We start from the raw sequence: 24,057 nt of genomic DNA on the forward strand, positions 1-24,057 counted from the left end.
TGCCTTCAATATCTGTCTTCTGTTTAATTTTAGGCTACAATTTCTTCCTGGCAGATCTGTTTCCTTTGAGACATTGGCCTAGGGTTTCTCAGCCTCACAGAAGAAAGAATGCTGTCATGTTCATTCCAGAAATCTCTAATGGTTAAATCTGTAGCTGAGACCATGTGGAAGCACAAACAGGTGACATTTGGGTAAAAGTTGAAGATGTTGGTCATAATTTAAAACTAAGATTCTTGTCTTAACTCATTATTCATATGTCTGACTGGTCACAACTCAATATCCACTGTAAAATATTTGATTTCATTTCCAAGGCCAATTTCTATCTTGCAAACATCATCACTCAGTTGACCAAATTTCATTTCCTTTTCCTGTCTAATACAAATTCTTACATATGTTAGAATCATTTAAGTTTATTACGATATTTTTAATCAGACATTTAACTCTACAGTGTTGCTCTACTGTAGTAGAATTAAACTTTCATGAGATTCAGAGATGTTTCATTTCTTTACTACTCCCAAAACTTCTGTAATAGCATGAGGCAAATATTTGTTTTAATAAAAATCATAGAATAAATTCAAAAAACACACACATGACAACAATATAAATTTTATTCATTTTTAGACAAGAACATTTATGTTGAGTGAAGAAAGTCACAAGTTTAAAGTCCTGAGTGGAAATAGCAGGTTCTAGGACTCCTGACTCCCTATCTTATTCTTCAGATGAGGCCTTTGGGAGTCTCTCATTGGTAAATTTTTCTTGCTTAAAAATATTAAGGGCACATGCTGTATGTTTCCAGCATAACAACACATGAAAACTGTACAGAGTGAAATTCGAATTAGATTAGAAACATAAAAATATGAGGGAAGGAAATTCTAACTCACTCATCAAAGGCAAAATATGAGGACATTCTGTTAAAAACAGAGCCATTGGGCCTGGGATTTAGCTCAGTGGTTCTGCTGCCTGACTCACAAGCACAAGGACCCGAGTTTGATTCCCGGTACCAAAAAACAAATAACAAAAACAATAAAAACAGACCCATTGATTTGGGCAGAGGGCAGCAGATGCCTGAGAACCACAGAAGCAGCAACTGTTTAGGATAGAGCTCCAAGAGGAGACTACTCTGAGAACACAGAGGCAGTGCTAACTCTCAGGACCTTTAGACACATTGGGGTAATAAAGAAAGTTTTCCTAAATTGTGTGTGACCATGGTTTATGCTCCAAAAATGGAGGAACATAGCAAGCATGATATCAGCTTTTCTAACAATAACCCGGGATACTTCAGGAATTTTTTGATATTCTGAGTCATTTCTCTAGTTCTCATAGCATCTCACCTATTACTGTTCCAATTTTTAAAGACAAAAAGAGAGATACAAAGAGAGAGACAGGAGCAGAGATAAATAAATATTGTACCCAACTCAAGAAAGTAGCAGACACAGATCAGTCTCTGCCACTTTTATGTCAAGGGAATATTATCTCAGTGGTAGAGCAGGTCCTCAGCATAGAAAATGTTCTGGTCCTGGGGTAGATCCTCAGAAAGAAGAAAGAAGGAAGTAAAGAAAGAAAGAAGGGAAGAAAGGAAGGAAGGAAAAGAAAGAAAGAAAGAAAGAGAAAGAAAAAAGAAAGAAAGAAAGAGAAAGAAAGAAAGAAGAAAGAGAGGAAGAGAAAGGGAGAGAGACAGAGAAAAAAAGAAAGCAAGCTTATTTCACTCTAACATGCAACTAGGATTTTGAATAAGATAAGCTAATGTTCTTAAGATCAGAAATTATTGTGTTTTCATTTCTATTAAAAAACTAGAACATAGGTCTTTTTCCTTTCTTAATCATATCACGTGATATAGTTTTATAAACTGTGGGCAGTTTGGAATCTTTGCATACTAGACAGCAAAAAACAATTGGAGTAATGTTTTAATGATATCCCAAATTAGTATTAAGATATGTGTATATCACATACATGTCAAGAACTTTACTAACATTTGGAAGACCACAGATTGCATAAATTTCAGTACAGGAAGAAATCATAAACAGAGTAATAATGACAATAAATATCTGCTCAGGTTGAAGAAGTATAACATTCAGATTAAGGAAGAATCATCCTAAAATAACAGGAGACCAAGGCACTGAACATCCCTGTGATCCCTGGGTCTGGAGTTTAATAGTTACGAATGCATTATCCACACTGTGATTCTTCCTGGGTTCAGCACTTCTGTCTTCTCTTCTCAGGCACAAGCCACATCACCGACAGATGTCCAACTCCACAATGATGATGGACTTTCTCCTCACGGAGATTTCTGGCATGAGGGATCTACAGGTTTTCTATGCCATGTTCTTTTCTCTGGTTTATCTGGTGACTGTAATGGGAAACCTTTTTATTGTGGCTGTCACCATACTTGAAAAGAGCCTTCACACACCCATGTATTTCTTCCTGAGAAACCTGTACATCCTGGATTCCTGCTGCATTTCTGTCACAGTCCCTAACTCCTGCATGAACTCCCTGCTGGACACAAGGTCCATTTCAAAGCCAGGATGTGTAGCTGAGGTTTTCCTTGTGATTTTCTTTGCATTTGTAGAGGTACTGTTTCTTTCCATCATGGCTCAAGACCACTTTGGAGCCATCTGCAGGCCCCTCCATCACCCTGTGATCACTGGCTTCTCTGCTCAGTGGCCTCATTTATGAAGCCCTGCACACCATTAACACTTTCTGGCTGCCGTTCTACCACTCACATGCTGTCCAGTAGCTCTTCTGTGACATCCCCTCTCTGATGAAGCTGTCTTGCTCTGACACCTTAAGCAACGAGATTGCCATTCTTGTCTCTGCTCTGGTGGTTGGTGATAGCTGTTTCATTTATATCATCAAGTCTTACCTTCACATCTTTTCTACTGTGCTCAGGTTTCCAGTGGGAGCAGATAGGAAGCAGGCCTTTTTCTACCTGTGTCCCCCACATTCTTGTGGTGTCTGTCTTCCTCAGCTCAGGCTTTTATGTCTACCTGAGACCCTGTACAATTTCTGCCGGCATCAGGGACATGGTTCTGTCTATGTTCTACACTGTAATCCCCCCCCCCTCTTTAACCCTATTATTTACAGTCTCAGAAATGAACAGATAAAGAGTGTCATGAGGAATCTCATCACAAGAAGGCTCTATTCGGGAAATGTATTGAGGACTAAGGAAATTTTCCCTATCCAACTTAGTCATAGCCATGGTTTTGGCAATATATAGATATAATGTATTAGAGTTATTATGTATTCTTCATGCAAATTTATTGTCCAAGATGGTTGAACATATCATATATCAAGATTAGTTTTATTTGTTATCTTGTATAATTTTAATATTCTATAAAATATTTGGTATTATGAGGAAAAAATACCCAATGGCTATAAATTTCAGTGAAAAATTTTCCCTATAATTTCAATTGTTGGAAAGTGGTTAGATCAGGGTACACTTCACTCTTTAATGTATTCAACCCCTGACAACTTCAGAGCTGAACATGCTGTTAGGAGCTGAGCATGGTCAGAGAAAGGGCATCACTCAGAGCAAACCCTGGATGGGGTCTTAGTGCACCCTGCTCCCCCCTTCCACCCCTACTTTCCTGCTGCCATAGGGTCAGCACAGTCCACCCAGCCCTTCCACCAGGACTGTCATGTTTGTAGCCTGCTGGGTTTGGATTGAATTCACTGGAAAATATGAAGTCTCCCCTTTTTTATGTTGTGGGTGTCTGTCCCAGCCAACAGAATGTGACTAGTATAGTAATAATGCAAGGTTTCAACTAAAATTCTCATCAAAATCAGTAGTTCTGTGGGCTACGTGAAGTAGTTCAGTGTTAGATTGCTTGCTGAGCCCATGGAAGGCTCTGGGCTTCATCCAGAGGGCTTAAAGATAATAGCCTTAAAAAGCCTAAAAGGATGAATTGAGACCATTTACATTGATGATTATAACAGAGATGCATTAATTTCTCATTGTCATATTGTTTTCCTGTTGCTGGTTCCCTGTCTTTCCTCTCTAATTCCTCGCTTTGCCTGGTAGATTCATTCCATTACTCTTCTTGGAATTGTAGCCTTATCACTTTCTAAAATGTCCTTCACAATTTTGCAGCGATCTGGTTTGGTGGTCATAAATTTCTTCAGTTGTTCTCTGTCACGATAATATTTCATTTCTTCATTAATTTTGAATGACAATTTTGCAGGATACCTCAATCTGGGCTGGAGGTTGTTTGATTTTACGGCTTGGAAAATTTCACTCCAGGCTCTCCTTTTCTCAAAAGTTTGTGTTGAGAAGTCTGCTGTGATTCTGATGGGCTTTTATTTATAGGTATTTTGTTTCTTTTCTTTAAAAGCTTTTAATATTCTATTCATGTGCTGAATTTCTGGAATCTTTATTAATATATCACCTGGTCTAGATTTATTTGGGTCATGGCTAATTGGAGTTCTACTTGCCTCACTTATCTGTATGTCAAATTTTCTTTCCATTGTAAAGTTTTCTGTCATTATTTTTGTAAACTTTTTTTGGTCATTTGTGCTATATACAGCTTTTTCATTAACTCTGATGAATGTTATGTTATTCTTTTTATCATCTAGCAGCTGTTAGATTGATTTTTCCCTTTCATTCCTTGCTATTTTTGAGAAATTCTTCTTTTCATGAACTTTAACTGTAATCTTGTCTTGTAGATGTGATATTCTGTCCTCACCTTGATTCATTCCACTGTGTATGGTTTCAATGGAATCTTTAATCTCCTGGATTTCAGGTTGAATCTGTTTCATAGTTTCCATTTCTTTCTTATGTTAGTCATTCATGGTTTTCAACATTTTCCTAAGCTCTTCTACTTTTTTTAATCTTCGTCTACTCAGGATTCACTGAGCAAGTCCTTCACTGTGATCATCATCTCTTTTTTTTAAACTGAGAGATTATTTCTTATCTCATTTTCTCTATAACCTCATTCATTTGTTTTGTTTGTTTTTTGTTCATTTGTTTTGTTTGTTTTTTGTTTTTTTCACTTCTGCTGCTACCATTTCAGAAAATTCAGCTTGGTAGTCTCTGATTTCTTCTATCTTGTTGTTCTCTGTACTTGTCATGTGTGGGCTGGAGGTCAGGTGTTACATTTTTCTTCTGCTTCTTTGCATTTTATATTTATTTTAATTTGTTTTCTCTGTTGATACTTGTAAAGTGCTCATGTTAGGTAGCTTTATCACTAGTATCAAGGCTTCCCTTGGAAATGTCACTGGCTCCTGTCCTTTGTGTCTGTCATTAGATCCTACATTTCCAAATTATTAGGCATGAGAAGTTGATATTTCCCTGGCTCTGTCTTTTGGCACGGGACTGTGGTGATGAAAATGACTGCAGACAATTACAGTGTTGCGATACAAGGAAGAACAACTGATTACAACAGGTATGACAGCCTTTATTACATAGTGCAATTAGCAAAAACTATAGAATTAAGTGGATCCTAGAAACTTCCAAACTCTGGTAACTATTAATGTGATACTGAAGAAAATATTCACATAGAAATGGGTATTCAGGAGGGAGGAGAGGAATGGAAGGAAAAGAAAAGAAAAAAATGAGAAAAGAAGGGAAAGAAACCCAAAACTTTTGTAAATAAGGAGGGGAAGAAGGTTTGAAGGGAGTGTAGGGGCATAGGAATAAAGAATAATCATTATATATCATCTACAGACACAAATTCCTTATGATGAATGTGATTATTATGTATATTTAAAATGTACCAATGAACTTAATTTTTTAAAAATCTAAAAATATCACCTTTAGAAATATTTCATTTTAAAATACTGTTCTGTGTTTATATACTCTTCAAATATCAATAAACCTAGAATTAAAATGTTCTCAGTGAATTTTCAAAGTTCAATTTAATATTATAGAAGAAATGGAAATAATCAGTCATGTATTCCTTCAAAATTAAATATGAAATATATGTGTTTTTGAGGATAAAATGAACAAAATATATGCTGGGATAATATTTGCTGGGGGTAGAAGCCTTGGCTTAGGTGATTAGAATCAGTGCGGAAGTTCCTTTTCCTTGCAAGAGAAAAAATTTTATACACTTTTCCTGTCATCACAGAAATTTTTGCATAAAATTCACTCTCTGTGGATATGTACATTTATATGTTTTAAAGACTGTTTTCACATTAATTAAAAGAATATATACTTTTACTTTTCACTTATAACCACATTCAATTTCATACATGATGCCTTTTGAGAGTTAAAATGATGTCATTTTGATTTTGGTGATGCCATCTACATGAAAGATTTATTTTGAGTCCTGACAGTATAGCTCCATGGTAGAACATTGCCTGGCTTGCACAAGTCCCTGGAATCAATCCCCAATCCGGAAAAAAAAGTTTTTGTTTTAGAATAGTATCAGTCATGTGTCCAAGGTAGCACACATCTATAATCGTGGCATTAGTGAGGCTGAGGCAAGAAAGAATGAGTTCAGTGAAGCAGGGATTACATAGTGAGCCCTCACTCAAAACAAATAACAAAATAAAATAGTATCAAAATAGTATTAAATTGCAGTAGCAGTAGTGGAAGAAAAGTTATTTCTAATTCAGGCTATTTATTAAATTCAAGGTAGGAATGGGGCTCTCTACACAGTATACCCTTGACAGAGACAATGGAGAAGAATAACAGTCCTGTTGAAATACAATTTTTAAACATTTACAAAAAAATAAAGCAAACTGAAAAAGATGGGAGGATCACCCTCCAATGTGAAGCTCACTGACTACCACACCTCAGAGCTGACAGCATCTGTCCCTCAATCCACTCACAGATGTGGACAGGACCTAGGTGCCTTCCCAGGGCATGCTAACATCTTGAGGGGAAAAGAGCATCCAAAACATAACTAAACACACAGTTGTACATGTTTAAAAAGGAATTCAAGTATTTCAAAAATAACATTAAATAAAAATAAGTAATGTAAGTAATATAAAATATATCTCTAAAAAGAATTCAAATATACATTATAATATCAAGGAGAATCATAATAAAAGTTTAAGTCACTCATGAAGAATCTCTGATGTAAAATAAAAAGCAAAGGGAGTCAGAATTTAGCTGTTTGAAAACTTGAGAGGAGGCTGTGAAAGTAGAGTTTAAGTGCTGAGGGTGGGCTGCACAGGGAGAGAGAGAGAGAGAGAGAGAGAGAGACATAGAACAGCGCACACTTGCTCTGTATGCTCCACTACTTTCTGCTCACTGCATGTGTTACACACCTGTACCATTCACACTGGCTGTCAGAAGAGTGGTATGGGCAACTCCCCAAATGTGTAGGAAAGGGAAGACAGTCACACCAGTGGACATGAAGGATGATCAATATGTCCTGACTCTGGGGATAAAATGTCAGGTTCTGAATCCCATAGCACATTCAAATATTATCAGCCTCTGATAAAATGTTCATGTGTTGTATCAATCATTCAAGACAGAATTTGATAGAAATTGTAAAAAGTTCTTTTAAAGTCACTGTTTTAGCAACACCAATAATCTCATGTGACAGAGAATGTTTCTTCTATTCACAGTTGAGTGTTTGAGTTTAGAAACATGCAAGTTTTTCTAAAGGACTCACTTAGAAATAGGCCCAATTTGGATGGTGGTGGTTATTAATTGCTTAAAAAATCTTCATCTATTAACCTCTATTTTTTATGTCTCCTTTGTGTCCATCATGTTTATTTGATATGTATCCTTCGAGTGGAAGTGTAGTCATTGTATGAAACAAATGCTCAGGCCTCCTGCTCCCCTCTTACTTCAAATAACATGCAGCAGAGTGAGACCTTCAGACTTCACTTTGCTCTGATACTCTTCTGTTTTGTTTCACAATAATTAATATAATAAAGACACTGACAACAGCATCAGAATTTCCCCAAATCTGAAGAGTTCTTTTTGGAGAACAAGGAGATTCAGGAATTTTTTTCTATGAATTCTACTGTGAATCCATCTTTGTATTTGTGTGTTAAATCAATGACTCATAATAATCATCTCTGGTGTACAGATGTGGAGTGCAAAGGACTAATTAGTAGATGTTGAAGAAACCAACGTTCACTGTGCTCCAAATTTCCTTTTTTTTGTGCAGAACTGGGGATCATACTCAGTAAGTTGCGATTGCCAGGCATGAGCTGGTGCCACTGAGCCAAACTTATAGCCCCCAAATTTCCTTCTTTAGAAAAAGCAAAATATTGATTGCATTTTACAGTGTAAAATAGTTATGTTTAAATATACATATATTTGTGTATTGTCATCATAGAATAACTATATAATGTAATATTCATTCACATTGAAATGCACATTCTAAACATTTACCAATGTTTATATATTATGTCTTATAGATAATATATTACAAAATATAATTGTAATTATGTTGACATGACTAAGGGTAGAAGTACCTGCACTCAGAGGTTACCGCATCAGGCAGTAGCATTTGGAGAGCTTGACCTAGACATGTGCTGCAAGGGAATGCTGTCTGCAGAGGGAGATGGTCTCACACCTCAAGCTTCAGAGCTGATCCATCCTCCTGGGGTCCCCTCTCCAATGCTCAGCTGCTGAGCATCAAATCTAGTGTCACACATATAATGGGAAAGTGTTGGGGGCACAGAATTGGCCTCACTTCATGGAGCTAAGTGCTATGATCCTTTGCAGCCTGGCTGTGACAGCAGAAATTATCATGAGATGTTGGGATTTGGTTATACCAGAGGAGGACTAGTAAGAGTGTGACTAAATGACACATCTAGAACCTGCAAGGAGGTGCTGGCAAGTACAAAAGACACATGCGTTGGGCTGGACTGAGCAGGGAGGGAAGCTGCCACTGCCTGGGGAAAGGCATGTTGGAGAAGAGTGCCATAACAGAATACCACATCTCGGCTTAAATGGACAATAGAAACTTATTTTCTCAGAGTTCTAGAGGTCAGAAGTCCAAGGTCATAGTGTCAGTAGGGTGGTTTCTCCAGAGGCCTGCCCTCTTGGATTTCAGATGGCCTCCTCCTCCCTATGTCTTTGTATGGCCATCCTGCAGTCTGTGTGTTATCTGTGTCACCATCTCTTTAAATTATAAGACTGGGGCCCAGCCATATGACCTCCTTTTACCTACCTTCATTACCCAGTTAAACACCCTATCTCCAAACACAGTCACATTATAAGGGGATTAGGACTTCAACATATGGATTTTGCGGAAAGGGGGAACACAGTTCAACCTATAAATGAGAGAAAGTCATTGTCCTTTGTGGAAAGGATGTTGTGGAACAGTGACATTACTGGAGGGAGCAGAGGAACTTGTGACAGGAGACTGGAAACCAAAAGCTTAAAATCTCTCTGGTGGTTTAGTTGTAAGTGATGCAAGGGTCACCTTGGGCTATTTCAAGTTGAGGCTGATGGGAATGAAGGTGAAGGTCATGAGACTTTGGAAGAGAGGTGCTGAGGCTTACCAAGGAACCTGATCTGTGCATGCACAACATTTCTCCACTGTTTCCATGGCACGCTCCCAAAGAGGTCGTACTGGAATATGACACGAAATTGCCTGTATCTGTCATTCTCACACTGTAAAACATCCTGTGGCAGGAATCAGCCCTTTGTATTTCTGATTTCACCAGCATATGGTCAGCTGTGGTCAGACTGAAAGGACTCATCAATGGAAGGTCTTCCATCAGGGCTGTGTGCCTGTAGTTGACTCTACTACTACTAGAGGGGGATACTCTGTTTTTGTGAGTTAACCCAGAATCCTCTCCTCCCACTATTATCAACACTGACCTTACCCATCTCTCAAGAATAATACTTTGTTGTGCTACTAAAAACACTCTGTCACAGGCTAACTCATCTTTTATTGTAATGATATTTCTTGTTCCTGGTAACTTGTGAAATAGCCATACATCAGATAAAAAATATTTCTTTGGTAGCATAGTCTCTTCCATGCACGTACCTTGGCCCCCCACGTTGCTTAAAAATCCACTCTTTAGTCATCTCGCATAACAAACATTCCATGCATCTAGGTTTATTTCCACTTTTCTAAGATCAGACCCCTTTTCACTGAAAGTCTGTAGGTTAGCTCTAGTACCTACTGTTTTTTTTTAACCACTTAGACCTTTCTTTTTATTCCTCCCTTTATTCTCACATTCATTTTCACTTGTAGCCTAACTGAGCAAGATATCTCATATTACTTTTAACATAGTTCCTAAATATCAACTCATCAAATGAACTATAGAATTTAAAGGATTTCACTTTGCTCTAGATCAGTGATGGCAAACCTTTTGAGAGCTTTCAGTGATAACAGCCCACAGTGGCACATATGCAATAGGTTCGCCACCACTGCTCTAGATTATAGCAAAATTCTCAGAAATCATTAGGCTCACTTTTTTTTTCTTCCATTACTAGGGCTTCATGCATTCTAGGTTAGCCCTAGATCTGTTTTTCTGAGATGCATAAGCATGAAAAATTTTGCATCAGCTACTAGTAAGGTGGCTGATTTGGTTTAGTTTTGATATTTTAAAAGCAAAATCAGGCATGTTGGTTGTTATGCTGAGAATCCACTCTCTGACAAGTAGTATGATTGATGAAGTGCCATTATTCTGTAATGTTGAACTTTGAAGATAAAGAAACTTGAGACCCAGTAGTCAAGATGAAAGAAAGATACAAATCAAAAGGGGAAATCCCAATGGAGAATAATCACAGTGCTAATAGCTAAAAATAGCTAATAATGACCAAGGGCTGAGTGCCATGGCTGTTCTCCTCAGCAATCTTTACCACACAGTGAGTAAGAATTATTGTTGTTCCTATTTTACAAAGGAAACCAAAGTTCAGAGAGATTAAGCAATTTACTCATAATCACACAGTCTGCATTAATCTTGTCTACTCCCAATGATGCATCAATAATAACACAATTATAGATCTTCTCAAGCACAAAAGAGTTCAAGGTTAGTCTGTAGATAATATAACATTCCTCTCCAATTTCTCATGAGAGGGACTGAGCCTGTTCAGGGTAGCTGTGGCCAGCTGGCAGTGATGAGGCCATGGATGTATACAGAGTGGTAAAACTAGAAGACATACAGATTGAAAAAAGTACTGCTTCCTTCCTGGTGATGTGTGAGCCTATGGGCTTTGAATTCCTTGAGCAGAGCCAGCCCAACCCAATATCTCCCTGAAATTGCGGAAAAGCCAGCTTTCCCCAGAGAGCAGGTGAGTAGAGAGGAGTTCTCCATAATAGACTCTATCACAGATTTATTTTTATATCAAAATAAATAAGAACACCATCAACTTGACACATGAAGTGAGTGGACTTGCCCCAAGTTAGGTCCCTGTTTGCCCTTGGTGCTCTACTAAACCAGAGCCCAATAAATATGTAAATTACGTTGTCTTCCAAACACAGAAATATCTTTCATTATAATCCCAGGAAGCTCTCAGCTTCTCCATTTTATTAAGCCACAGTTACTATTTTAGCACAAGGCCATTTGGCTCTTGGCATATACTTAAAATTTACAAATTGCTTTTTAATGTCTGAAATTTTTGATCAGCATTAGAGATTTGCAAGTTAACCCTACTTTAATTAGCTCAGAAGATTCCACCCTCTTACCCTAAATAAACTAACCTTAGTTTCACATACAATTCTGTAAATGGAAGCCACCAAAAATACAACAAATATAACTGGATTTTTACTCCCAGAAACTATATTTTGCTTAGACGGACATCAAGGTAAATTCAAGTTGGGTCAAAGAGAAAGCCTCTTTGACCCAGATCAAAGGAAGAGTTTTTATTAGTACACATCCATACACACACACACACACACACACACACACACACACACACACACACTGAAACTGCCTCAACACTTCTACAGATTTGTTCATTCCAGAAAAGAAAATACAGCATACATTGGTTAATAGAGTTTCTTGTTTCCTTCCCTTTTGCTGGATCATGAACCACATGCTAGAGCTGACCTTAGGGAGCCCTAACAGCTCAAATATGGGACAGGAGCTTCAGTGCAGTAGACCATATGATCTCTAGGAAATCCCCAATTTCATTGGCCTCGGTTCCTAGTTTACAAAACAAATTTGTATGCCAATTCCGTCTTTAAATTTTCATAAACTTAACCTAATCATTTGGATTCTGAGAATGAAACTTAAAGAAACAAAGATGGAAAAAGATTCAAGTACTTAGCTATCTTTAATCTGTTTTTTAATGATAGTGAAAAATAGAAATCACTTAAATGTCCACCAATATGGGAAAGGTTACATAAAAATTTTAATTTATTCCCCTGAGGGAAGATCATATTGCCTTTTAAATGAGTTAAGAACATTTAAGGATGTGACAAAATCATCAAGATACAAAATTAAGTTTACAAATGTATAAAACATCTACAGTATATTCTTAATTATGTATTAGTACATGAGTGTTTTAAGTACACCCAAGTTAAGAAATACAGTTAATGAGCAAGGGTGGCCGTTTCTGGGGAAGAAGATTATCAATGGGTTTTTCTCTTTATCTTCTTTTTTTTTAACCTTCTCTTCCATAATGAACTATAGCATCAGAATAATAAATTATCTTGAAAATAAAGTAATGGATTCATCAAGATCATCACTAAATGCCTGTGTAATTCTAGAATCTCTTCCATTCATGAACAAATAAAAAAATTCAAAACTAACAAATTGCTTTTGAAATTTCCAAAACCAGTTGCTGCTCAGAATAGAAACATTTTGTGCTCTTACCTGCCCCACCCAGGGTAGGACTGCAGAAGCTTCCTATTCCTGGATCATAATGATGTCATGTCCCATTTTAGGAAACACAATGTAACTCTTCTCCTAGGTGACATGGACAAGTTTCTCTCCCTGCAACATCTTTAGGGTTTCAAATCCTGTGGCAAGTAGGATCATCTTTACTTAAGTCAGGATCATCAGCAATTTTGCTCTCCTGTCTCCCCACACAGTACAAATTAAGTTTGACTCAAAGCCTCCAGAACGTAGCGTAGTACTTCAAGTAGTGTTTTCCTTTTCATAGAGAATACTTTAGGGCTGCTCTCTTACCACTAAAAACTAGCACAGTGCTTCAGTGGGTACATATTTGCCAGTTTCCAGACCAGTAACTTTCATGTATATTTGAAGTCATGGCATTGGCTCCTCCTTAAGGACTTGGATAAAGAGCACTGATACCTCATTCTCCCCACATCTGGAGGCATTGCCTGTGCTCCAGATGTTCAGGATGCTTAAATATTATCTGAGTGACATAGCTCTCTAGGATACACACAGGCTAAATATTTTTGGCTCAGGTAAAAATTCCAAAGTAATCAAGAAAAAACTGCATAACTCAAGGATGTGTGGGCCACCCACAGAACTTCTTTCAAATAATTCTATTTACATGGAAGTAATTTCTTATGTAAAATATTCTTTCATGGTTACTACTGAGGATCAAGCTGATTTCTAGTCTAAACACAGAAGGAAACAGAGAAATTCTGAGATTCTGAGTGTGACTCTTAAAACTTCAGGTTCCCAATGTCTGATTACAGGATCATGGCCACTTTGCTGAATATCACTTCTTTTGCCATCAAGAGAATGACTATAAGGTCACTCTTTTATACTAGTGCAGAAAAGCACTTTTGAAAGTGTACCAATCTATCTCATCAGCTTCAGGCAGAAATGTACCCGAGCCATTGCTAACTAAAGACACAGGGACTCCTAATTTGGAACTATGACAGGAGAATCCCAGACACCCCTAAGACTTTTCAGTCATCACTCTGAGGAATTATTTCACGTATTCTGCTTAAACCTCAAACCAGAGTTTGTCAGTTTCTTCTTAATTCTCATTTATTGTGTGTGAGAGCTGGGCACCACCTCCCTTATTGTTGTCATTGTCACTTCTGTTACTGATGTCACTGCTGCTGTGATTTTGGGCATCTTCTGTGGGAGGCCTCTCACCACAGCTGTCTCATCTAATCCTCACAGCAAACACGGGAAGAAGGACTTATTTTTTATCTTGGGTACATGGTAAAACTAAGGCTCAGAAACTTAAGCAAAAAATAGTCAAAGTGTAGTTGTTAGTAGCAGAGCTGAAATAACTCAAGTCTTCTGGACTTTTCCTACAATGTTGTGTTGCTACAAACCCTGTGCTTGCGTAATGAAAAATGGTTTATATTCTCCCTTTCTCAATCTGCTTTAGGTTAAATTACCCAAGTCTCTCCCCTACTTTATAATCCAGAACTCTGTAGCTCTCCGGAACGGTTGCTGACATCTCCGGAGGAAAGGGTGCTGGACCAGTATTTTCTGCCTTGTTGAGATCGGCCCAAGATTATTGGGCTCGATCTGGGGACAAGAGAGTGAAAGCCTGGGTGGCAATGTCAGCTCCTAGATCTCTTGCGGGGGGGGGGGGGGTCACCTGTTTGACAAGCCTGAGACTTCTCTTGAAGCTGTGTTTGCAAAGGAAACACAAAGTCTCTGTATAGCCCACATATGAATTTGAGTTAGCTCACAGGGAGGGGAAGCCTATGGAGGTTAAGGGGAGGCATTACAACCCCTCCCCCAGCCACTCTGGATGCTACCACTCAAAAGGAGCTGTGTTGACAGTTATATTGGTGGAGGCTCAGATGGTTTCTGGTAGCCCTAAGGTTACACAAAAGCTGTAGGTTCTAGGGCATCCAGTGAGGCACTGTCGGGGTACGTGATGGGGAAGTGAGAAAGGCCACATGTCACAGAGAGTGTAAGCTGCAAACTGAACCAGGGTTTTCTGAGCTCTGGCCCATTATACCAAGATACATAAAAGAGCCTTGGGCCAGATGAGAGCTGAGCTACATCCACCATCAGGTGAGGAATATCTCTGCTTCCTTGGCAGTATTTCCATTGAAGGATCCCATCATTTTTCATTCATAACCCAACCCCTTGCTTGAGGGTCATGGTAAATCAGAAGATAAAGTTCAATTTTGAACTTCCAATCTCAGATACTAGAATCATTCCTGGCTTAAAGCAGTATGTGCTGCAGTTCTCTGGTGCATAGCCCTGGCAAAAGTCTATTTTGTTTATTTCTGGGCACTTATTTAATTTGGAGACTTGGGCTTCTAAGTAAAAATAACTTTTTCCAAGAAATAGCAAAACACAAGTATATTAGTTAAAAAGTGATTGTAAAATGTTAGCTGCTCTATCTTATTTTCCCTGTTTGTGAAGCCTTCTTTATCAATCTACAAACAGAATATCACTTCTTCATTTGAATGGCTCCTTCATTTCTTCAAGTAGCCATGACTTTACCTGGGCACAAGGGTGGTCAGAACAAATATGCAAACATTTCACTGGTTCTCTTTTCCTGCTTGCAGTTGCTTCCACAAAAGTTGTGTGATCTGTAGTCTAAGTCACAAAAGACAAAACTTTCCTACTATTTAATCAGTAATATCTGCCCTATTAATGGAGGACACAGGAAGTACCATCCAAGGAGAAAGAAAGTGATCATTCAGGAGATAAAGTTGTCTGGTCATGGTCTTGTTTTTCTTTTGTTTATTCATTTAGTAAATATTTGTTGAACACCAACCAGCTTAAAATGGACTATACATAGAGCTATAAATGAAAAGAAGGAATGAGAGAAGGAGGAAAGAAGGAAGAAAGGAAGGAAGAAAAAAAGGGAGAAGGTAAAGAGAAAGAGAAATTCAGACACAATTTCTGTGCTTCAGGAAATTGCAGTCACACTCAAGAGATAATGTGGGTAAGGACCAATGTGACTGATCCAAATGGTAAGCCCTTGGAACCTAGATTTGAAGCTGAGAAGAGGTTTCATAAAACAGTTTACCTAGGTTTCAAATGCTGGAAGGAACTCATGTAAATGAAATTTTTGAACTAAAGCAACACACTTCTAGCTGAAGTTGCAAGGAAAAGACTGGAGAAAAAGTAGAAGAGTATTCACAGGTATTTAACTACAAGCCAAGGACAATAAGTTAATATTGGCAAATAGGTCATCACATCATCACAACTGTGCTTTGGCTAGGAGAGTGAGAGCCACTTGGAAAGCATTTAGGGAGTTGGGATTGATTGGGTGGGCTAGCCTGGAGGCTACTGGTGTATCCCCAACCACAAAGAGACTGAACAAAGAAGGTGGTGATAGAAAGACCACACCAAGACTTCACAGGACAGTTAGACACTTGGAGGTGTTGTGTATCATTTAGCTGTGAGTTATGAATAAGGTCAAATGAGAGGTTGGAGAGTATGCATCTGAAGCCAGAAAAGAAAGGGTTAAACTACAAAAATTACCAAAGATCTTGTGGTAAAAGAAGGAAAGTGAGCTGTGAACAGTTCTATGGTATGAAACATTAATATTTGAGGAATAGACAGAAGCAGAAGACAAGCTGGGGCTGATTTGAAAAGTTTAGAGCTGGGAGGAGAAAACCTGATATGTCCCATGTAAGATAGACCTCAGAACCAGTGTCTGGACACAAGTGAAGGATGTACCAAGGAAAGAAGATGGTGGGCCAGCTTGGTGTAGACCTGGACTGTGATGGCCTAGGAGGCCTGTGCCTTCAGGAGAGAAGTTCCAAGAAGCAGTGAGCAGAAGCCAGCTGACAGGGGTGAGGAATGGGCAAGGAGAGTCATGGGTCCAGAAAACTGCACTTTTGAGAAACTGGTACGAGAAGGAGAACATGAAGGAGAGTTGGGGAAGAAATTAGAAGAGCAATTTCTGTTGCTAGTGAGATTCAAACATGTTCTTCCAGCAGGGAGAAGCCCCGGTCCCCGCCCCCCAGGCTTGCTCTGGCAGTTCCCAGCATTATAGGCATCTTCGTGGGGTTTACTCACTCCCGCAGTGCTGAAAGGTGGAGCTCAGTGTTCTCTCTGCCACTTGACCACTTGTCTCCCAAAAGTCGCAAATCTCCACCCTGCTCAGACTGACACTTAGGATAGGCTCATCATGGTCACTGGCTGAGGCTGCACCACAGAGCAGAAGCATTTCTATTTCCATGTTCCAGAGAAGGGACAGACAGCCTGAGAGAGGGCAGAGGCTGGGCCAGAGGCTAGTAAGGATAGTGGGCTTGTGAGGAAGGGTTCTCTCACCCAACATCAGGCCCTCACCCTTTTAAAGCCACCCTGAGTAGGCACAAGAAGTACCCATTCCGCCCTGAGTTGCTAGAGACCACAGCCCTGTGTGGTTCAGGGCACCACCCACAGCACTAAGACTGGGTTTCCAGCCACCCTCATAGCTTAGTGTGGGTGAGCCCAGTGAGATATGGCCAGTTGAAGGGGGGTTACTGTGTGAACTTCAACTGGGAAGGATCTTTTGTCCTTCTGATTTAGTCCAGAGCTCAAATAAGAAGGCCAAGATCCAGCAGCCACCATTGGCTGTGAATTAATGCTGAGATAGAAGATACATGCAGGAAATTATGTTATAAAGTTAAAGTTCAGTTCTACAGCTTCATGGAGCCTTTGGATTTCTAGTATACAGATTACTTCCTTCCAGCCTTGTTTTTGTTGCTTTGTTTTGTCTTGGGTTTTTGACAGAAAAAAAAGTAAATATCTTGCTTGAGCTGGTATTACATTGGGTTTTCGGCTCTATGCAGCCAACAGCAATCTTTCCTGTGGAAAATATTAATAAAAGTGTATACATTACCAGGACAAGCTGTCTTTCTGTGCTGCATCCCAGGATGACCAAGACCCAACTTCTAGATCTTTTCCCCTCAGCAACTCACAGACACAAGCCGTGGACAAAAGGAAGAGCCAGGCCCACAATTTTCCACATTGTATAATCACTGATAGTCCCATGGAATTCAATCTCTCTGATGTATCTAAATTGCCATTCAAAAATAAGGCACTCATGTAATACAAGGGAATTGTGATAAAATTACATGTGACAATTCTTATTTGGGTTGATAGAGCTCTTTCTTTGAAAAGGCCAATTTTCCTCTGTTCTTCTAGAATTAAAGTTTTTACTATTCATTTGTTACCAGATGAATTTTCAAGTTGATGAAATAAATCATGGAGATTTACCACTTGGGACTTTACAAAAAAAGCTTAAGTTTTAAATGGTATGTTTCTTTTTCAGGAATGGAATGATTTTTATGAAAAATCTTTATAGCTTAGAGTGCGTTGAAATCCTATTATTTTTCACTCATGTGCTTCACATTGGAGGCTCAGTGCATCCACACGTCCTGCCCCAGTAAACTGAGATGAAAAGGAAAGAGGCAGTGATGATTCTGTCTTTACTCCTATTATCACTGACCCCTGCAAAGCCATTCCTCAGAAGTTGAGGCACAGGATCCTCAAAGCCACCTGGGTTCAACCCACTTATTTAGCTTTTTTTTTCTTTTCTTTCTTTTTTTTTCTTTAACAAAAATTCTCCTCTATCACCAGCTGTTCTTGCATGGTCTGTGTTTATGGCTATCTCCCAACCACAGTGTGACCACTATGAGAGCAGGGGCCACATCTGATAGTTCTCATATGATCATGGTAATCCAGAGTGTCAGCCATAAAATATGAGGTAGGTCTGCCCCATCCACTTACAAGTGACATTCCTGAAAGCTAGATAAGTAAGGCACAAAGACAAACCAGAGGCTGGACTCTAACCCTCCCATCCAGTTTCTCTTGAAATTTTCTTGAGCATTGGACCCACATCTGAAGAGCTGATACTGCTTATTCAGCCAGGGGGGATACTCACTTCAAGTCTTCTAAAAGGTGACATTGGCCTTGACTTTGAAGTCACTTTTATTATCTCGTTCTCAGCTTTATTGTAATCTTTTCTATGGTGACATAATTTTGTCTTTGTTCTGTTTCCCCTTCTACTTCCCCTGTTCTTTCATCTGACCTACGTCTCTGTTTAAGAGATTAAGTCGGGCCAGGGATTTAGCTCAGTGGTTTCGTCACTTGCTGCACAAACTCAGGGACCGGAGTTCGATCCCCGGTACCAAAGACAGAGATTAAGTCCTCTGCTCAAGATTAGGTTTCTGCTGCCCACTTCTTGGACACATTGGCTTCCTCAGAGGAGAGCTATAGAGGCTGAAACACTTGACTGATACTCTCTGCAAAATGAAAAACCATGAAGATAAATAGTTCTCTCCACTTAGAGAACTCTGTGATTAAGTTTATTCATAAGTATGAAGTATGATCAAAACCTACTGTGAATGTTTAAATTTTTTAAAATTACTATAGTCAATAAGAAATTGCCATGAATCCCCCTCAAAATACTCTCCCTTGCTTTAAACACATTTTGAAGCAGTTCTACAGTCCTCTTTCATGTCTTTAGTTGTGCTGTCATGGCTACCTTGATGTCCTGAGTTGATTCAAAACATTTATTTCTCATGGTCATTTTGACTTTGAGGAAGTTGAAGTCACAAAGAGCCAGATCTGGTAAGTAAGGTGGATGAGGATATACCTAAAACTTTATTTGATAGAAATTACCATAAAGGTTTTCAGTCAATGTAGGACATCTACGTAGCCATGAAAAGACACAAAAGAGGACTGCTTCCGAACTGCTTCAGAAAGTGGCAAGAATGATGGGATAAGTGTGAAGCAAGGAGAATATTTTGAGGATGATTTATGGCAATGTTCATTTTTCTGTAAAAATTTTTTAATTTAAACATTCACCATATGTTTTGGTCACACCTAGTATATTTCTTCAAATATCATGAAGCCTTCAAAAGATTTTTCTCCTAACTGGTACTAGCCAAAATAACTTTTATTCACCACACTGTATAATGAATTTATATTCATTGTTATGTAGATTATCATATATTAGACTAAATAGGAAATATTGCTTAAAAGTTTCATTAAGTTTGTAAGAGAGATTTTTTTTTTAATATGGTCATGAAAACTCATTTTTTTTACTCTTGTCGGCAACTTCAGCTTGTTTTTTTGTTTGTTTGTTTGCTTGAGGTTTTTTTTGTCTTGTTGTTGTTGTTGTTGTTGTTGAAATAGGATCTTGCTTTGTAGTACAGGCTGGCCTTGAACTCACTATGTATCCCAGGCTGGCCTCAAACCTCAAACTCACAGCGATCCTCTTGGCATTTGCCTCTGGAGTGCTGGGATTACAGACATAAGACACCACACCTTAGTTTGTCAACAACTTTAGAGGCATGCAGAGGCCAAAAAGCACCATATCTTTAGGGTGGAAATGTGCAAAAAATCAGGTTTTTACTTTTTCCCCAAAATTATCAACAGTTTCAGCCTCTACGGGATGAACACGTGTGAAATGCTATGGGTATATTCCTGACTGTTATTTTAATTTTCATTTTATATATTTGAAAATTGAGCCTCTAAACACTTAGATATTTACCCAAGGTTACCCAGATTGCAAATAACAGAGCCAAGGTGTGAACTCATATGTTGAACACAAAAATCTGTATCTCTAACTACAAGTTAAATCAAAGCTGCAAAATTAAAGCGGCACTAAGTCGTCTGGCCCACCAAGAGGAAGAGAATGAGCTGAGAGGCGCTGGGCTCAGAGAATTGCAGCCCGGGACCTGCTGCCACCATGCTGGGGGAGGCTTTGAACTTAATGTCGCTGACAGCTGCTCACCTGTTCATTTTACCACCACACTGGGGCTGTTCCATAAATGAAAGTAAAAAGAATCCGTGCTGCAGCCTTGTAAACAGGAAGCCTCAGAGAACTTTTACCTCCACACCAACATCTCACTGCTACCTACTGCGAGGTCCAGATGGCCACTTGGGGACAGCAGAGGCTCAGGGGCAGCAAAAAGCAGAGCAGAGGCTGCAGATGAAAGAGCCAATTCTCCATTCTTCTGTGTGTCTCCAGAGATGAACACTGTGACCTTGTTCCCAGTCTCTGAGTTTCATGCCAGCTGTCCTCTCCCTCCCCCTCCGAGAACACTCCACCACCAGGACTTGCCCCTGGAAATGGATCCTCCTGTGTGGGAGAGAGAATTGGAGATTATTTGCTGGAGGTGCAAAAAATAGGCATGTATCTCCAGCTTTTATAGACATATTATTGTTGTTTTACAAACTAGACAGAGGAGCTTCATTATTAATACAGTAAATTACAATTTGATATTTGTTTTTTCCTATTATTAACCACACAGTTATGATAAACATGTTTTTAACTCACTTAATAGAGTCCTGGCATCCCATAACCACCTGAGTTCCACCTGGTTAGCATGGAACAGGTTTCCTTGAGGTATTGTGCAGATAAGGTTGCTGGTTCAGGAGGTGCCCCATGCTGGGATTGCTATTCAGAGCACCTTTGTTGGGGACAGTCCCCCATTTCAGATGAGATCCAAAACAAAGCCTAATCATTTCTCATCCTTATACCTTGCCCTAAGGGAAGGTTTAAGGGTTCTTGGTCAGATTTCAACTCAGACAGGCTACCTAGGAATATTCTTAGGGCTTAACCTACTTAATTCCTCTCAGAGTTCCACTGGAAAGTGACAGGCTCCCAGAGGCTCTGTTCCTCCCACTGCTGGTCACAGAAGCTGCTACTGCTCTGTCCTCAGAGGGCCCTGTGGCCACCAGTCAGTTAAGTAATTGCTCTTGCTCATTTCTAAAAATGGCCAATCATAAAATTAGTTGATGAATGAAAGTTCCTGGAGGAATTTCTAGCACTTTTAAGTCTTTGCTTGAATCCATAGTTTTTCTGCTTTAGTTCTCCATGAAAACACAGTGTAAGGATGGTCTTCAGAATGCTCTTCTGCCCGCAAAATGAGTCCAGACAAGATTATCAGTGAGATCACTGTCTTCCTCCATAGTAACAATATCACCACAAGTTTCTTTGCTGCCCCTGGAGCAGTCTACCCAGAAAAAGTCATCTACCCAGAAAGAGAGTATATTTAATATGATGTCTACTTTTAGATATCATAGAGCTCTTCTATGTTTAACAAATTTCATCAGAAAGAAGAATTTCAAAGTATTAACAAAATAACGAAAGTGCATTATTCAAATATTGACATAGACATAAAACAGTAATTCCTTATGTAAATATAGAGTTCTGGTTTATATTATCTCATTTAAATTTCACAAGTGACCCTATGATGTAAATAGTTCTCTATTTTATAGACAAGGAAACTGAAATTGATAAATGTAAATTTACTTGCTGAAGGGCACAGAGGCTTTGACAGAGGTCAGTCTTGTCTGAGGGTTTTGACTCAAGTTCAAAACACTATGCTTAGCACTAGAGTGGAAAACAGAGTGCTGTGAGACCAGAGAGGGAAGGTTCTGCTGATCCTTCACAGGTAAGGAAGCTTCATGGAAGAAGCAGGTCTTAAAGAATGGATAGGATAAATAGTGTTCAAGACGCAGCCAGGAAACCATGTGGCTGGCCCATACTGCATTTCCAGCAAGTGTTTGTTGAACAAGTATGAAGAATGAATGAATGAGTATGGAGGTAATCTGAGATCAGGAAAGCCTGATCTGAGAGGGTGGAAAGGCAGACATTCCCCAGCTATGTATGGGGGACAATGATAGTAGGACACGCTGGCCCTAGGAGAACATCCATCTGAACAAGCAAACCGGGCCAGACCTAGACTTACTGTGGTCCACAAGTCAGGTTGGAGGCACCAAAGGCCAGGCTCAAGGGCATTGACTCTGCTTTCCAGATGAGACCAGGGCTTCACTACTATTGACCAAGGAATTTTTTTGTGAAGATGAGAATTTAAAAGAAACATGACAGCTTGTGGGATGGGATTTGAACAAACCCAGGGTTTTAAGAAGATAAACAGAATAATATGGAGAGTGTTTGATGATCCTGATTCTAAGAACCTTGCCTCACAGGAGATTTAAAGACTGATGAGGTCAGAAGGGATGGGGGAGAAAGAAAGAAAGAAAGAGAGAGAGGAAGAAAAGAAAAAGAGAAGAAGAAGAAAAGAAGGAAGGGAAAAAGAGAGGGAAGAAAAGAAGGGACAGAAAAAGGGGGGGGACTTTTAAAACTTCTTACCCTTGATTTGTGACCAAAGAGACATATTACTGGTCACTCTCTTCATTAGGGTCTTTAAATCAGCAGGGTTTCCCAAGAGTTTCAAATTTTTCCTTACAAGAAAAATTAAATGAAGTAATCTCATGTCTAAAATGATCAAATATGTCTCTTAAATTAGGAAAATATAGGCTTATAATAAAAAATAGCCATAATGAAACTGTATGTCCTTTATTGATTTTACTATAAAATATTTTCCTTTTGCATTCTTAATTCAAAGCAATAAAATGCTGATTTGATTGTAAAGAAAATAAAGAAAAATCTCTGTACTGTAGGAAGCTTGTCATTCTAATGGGTGTGTTACTCACAAGAACAGTATTTTGGCTGTATTGGAGTACATTGAAAGGAATTAGATTTAGCTTTGCCAAAATTTCTCTGTGAACGAGTCTACTATAACAGAGTTTTATTATATTCTTATTGAACTACAGCCAGTTGAAAGTAGAATTTCCTCACCATCCTTTTAAATTAGCCTTAAACTACAGACAAAAGACAAAAATCAATGTGCAAATTTAGCTTTCACTTTGGTTCCTTAAGAAATTTACCTATCATAGATGATAGGACATAGAGTAATTGAAAGTTTCAAAGTAGCATTTCTTATTTAATTTAAACCTGTTTAAGTGTCCACTAAGTCCTGTACATAAACTATTTATTCAATAACAAAGGTTATACTATGTAGGCCTTTATATAGGTCTATATAGACCTCAGTGATTCCTCAATATAACTGTCCCCCAAACAGTTTATGCGGCCTTGACAAATTAGAATGAAATTTTGTGTATCAAATTATAATAAAGATTGTTAGAAAGAATAGTACTTGACTAATGATAGAGTCTATTTAAATATTGTATTTTATTAAGATTTGCAAAGAATTTTGAATCTACAAATGAGAAGAAACACACACACACACACTATTCCCATTGGCTACCCCAGGTTTAATGCCATTAATTGTTCTAAGTGATACAGATGCTTTGAATTCCTAAATTCTTCTTAGGAAAAAAATAACTAAGAGTTTCTAAAAACTACCCATCTCTTTGAAACGAGTTCACTCAGAGGCTCACATTGCTCACTGTTGCACACACTGCCGGAGACAGTCAGCAAGACAATTCAAACATATGAAGAAAAGCAGGTAAAGGTGACCAGACACACAGAGAGAAAGGGAGAGAGAGAGAGAGAACTTGTGAAAGACCATCGTGCAGCTCCACAACAAGACCAGCATA

General features: G+C 38.8%; 1 long non-coding RNA gene and 1 pseudogene across 1 annotated transcript; one reads left to right on the forward strand and one right to left on the reverse strand.

Moving 5' to 3' along the window:
* The first annotated feature begins 1,958 nt into the window (after window positions 1-1,958).
* LOC147828199 (olfactory receptor 14C36-like) lies at window positions 1,959-3,214 on the forward strand (annotated as a pseudogene).
* A 1,877-nt stretch (window positions 3,215-5,091) lies between these two features.
* LOC147828200 (uncharacterized) lies at window positions 5,092-23,048 on the reverse strand. The gene is made up of 2 exons (XR_015451193.1): window positions 20,987-23,048; window positions 5,092-20,788 (listed from the first exon to the last, which is right to left on the reverse strand). It is a non-coding gene; the product is annotated as an uncharacterized LOC147828200 (long non-coding RNA).
* Between the last annotated feature and the right edge of the window lie 1,009 nt (window positions 23,049-24,057).

This window comes from Heterocephalus glaber, unplaced genomic scaffold (assembly GCF_053883595.1).
Source record: "Heterocephalus glaber isolate CG9 unplaced genomic scaffold, H.glaber_assembly_v1.0 deba00001235, whole genome shotgun sequence".
Classification (NCBI taxonomy): Eukaryota; Metazoa; Chordata; class Mammalia; order Rodentia; family Bathyergidae; genus Heterocephalus; species Heterocephalus glaber.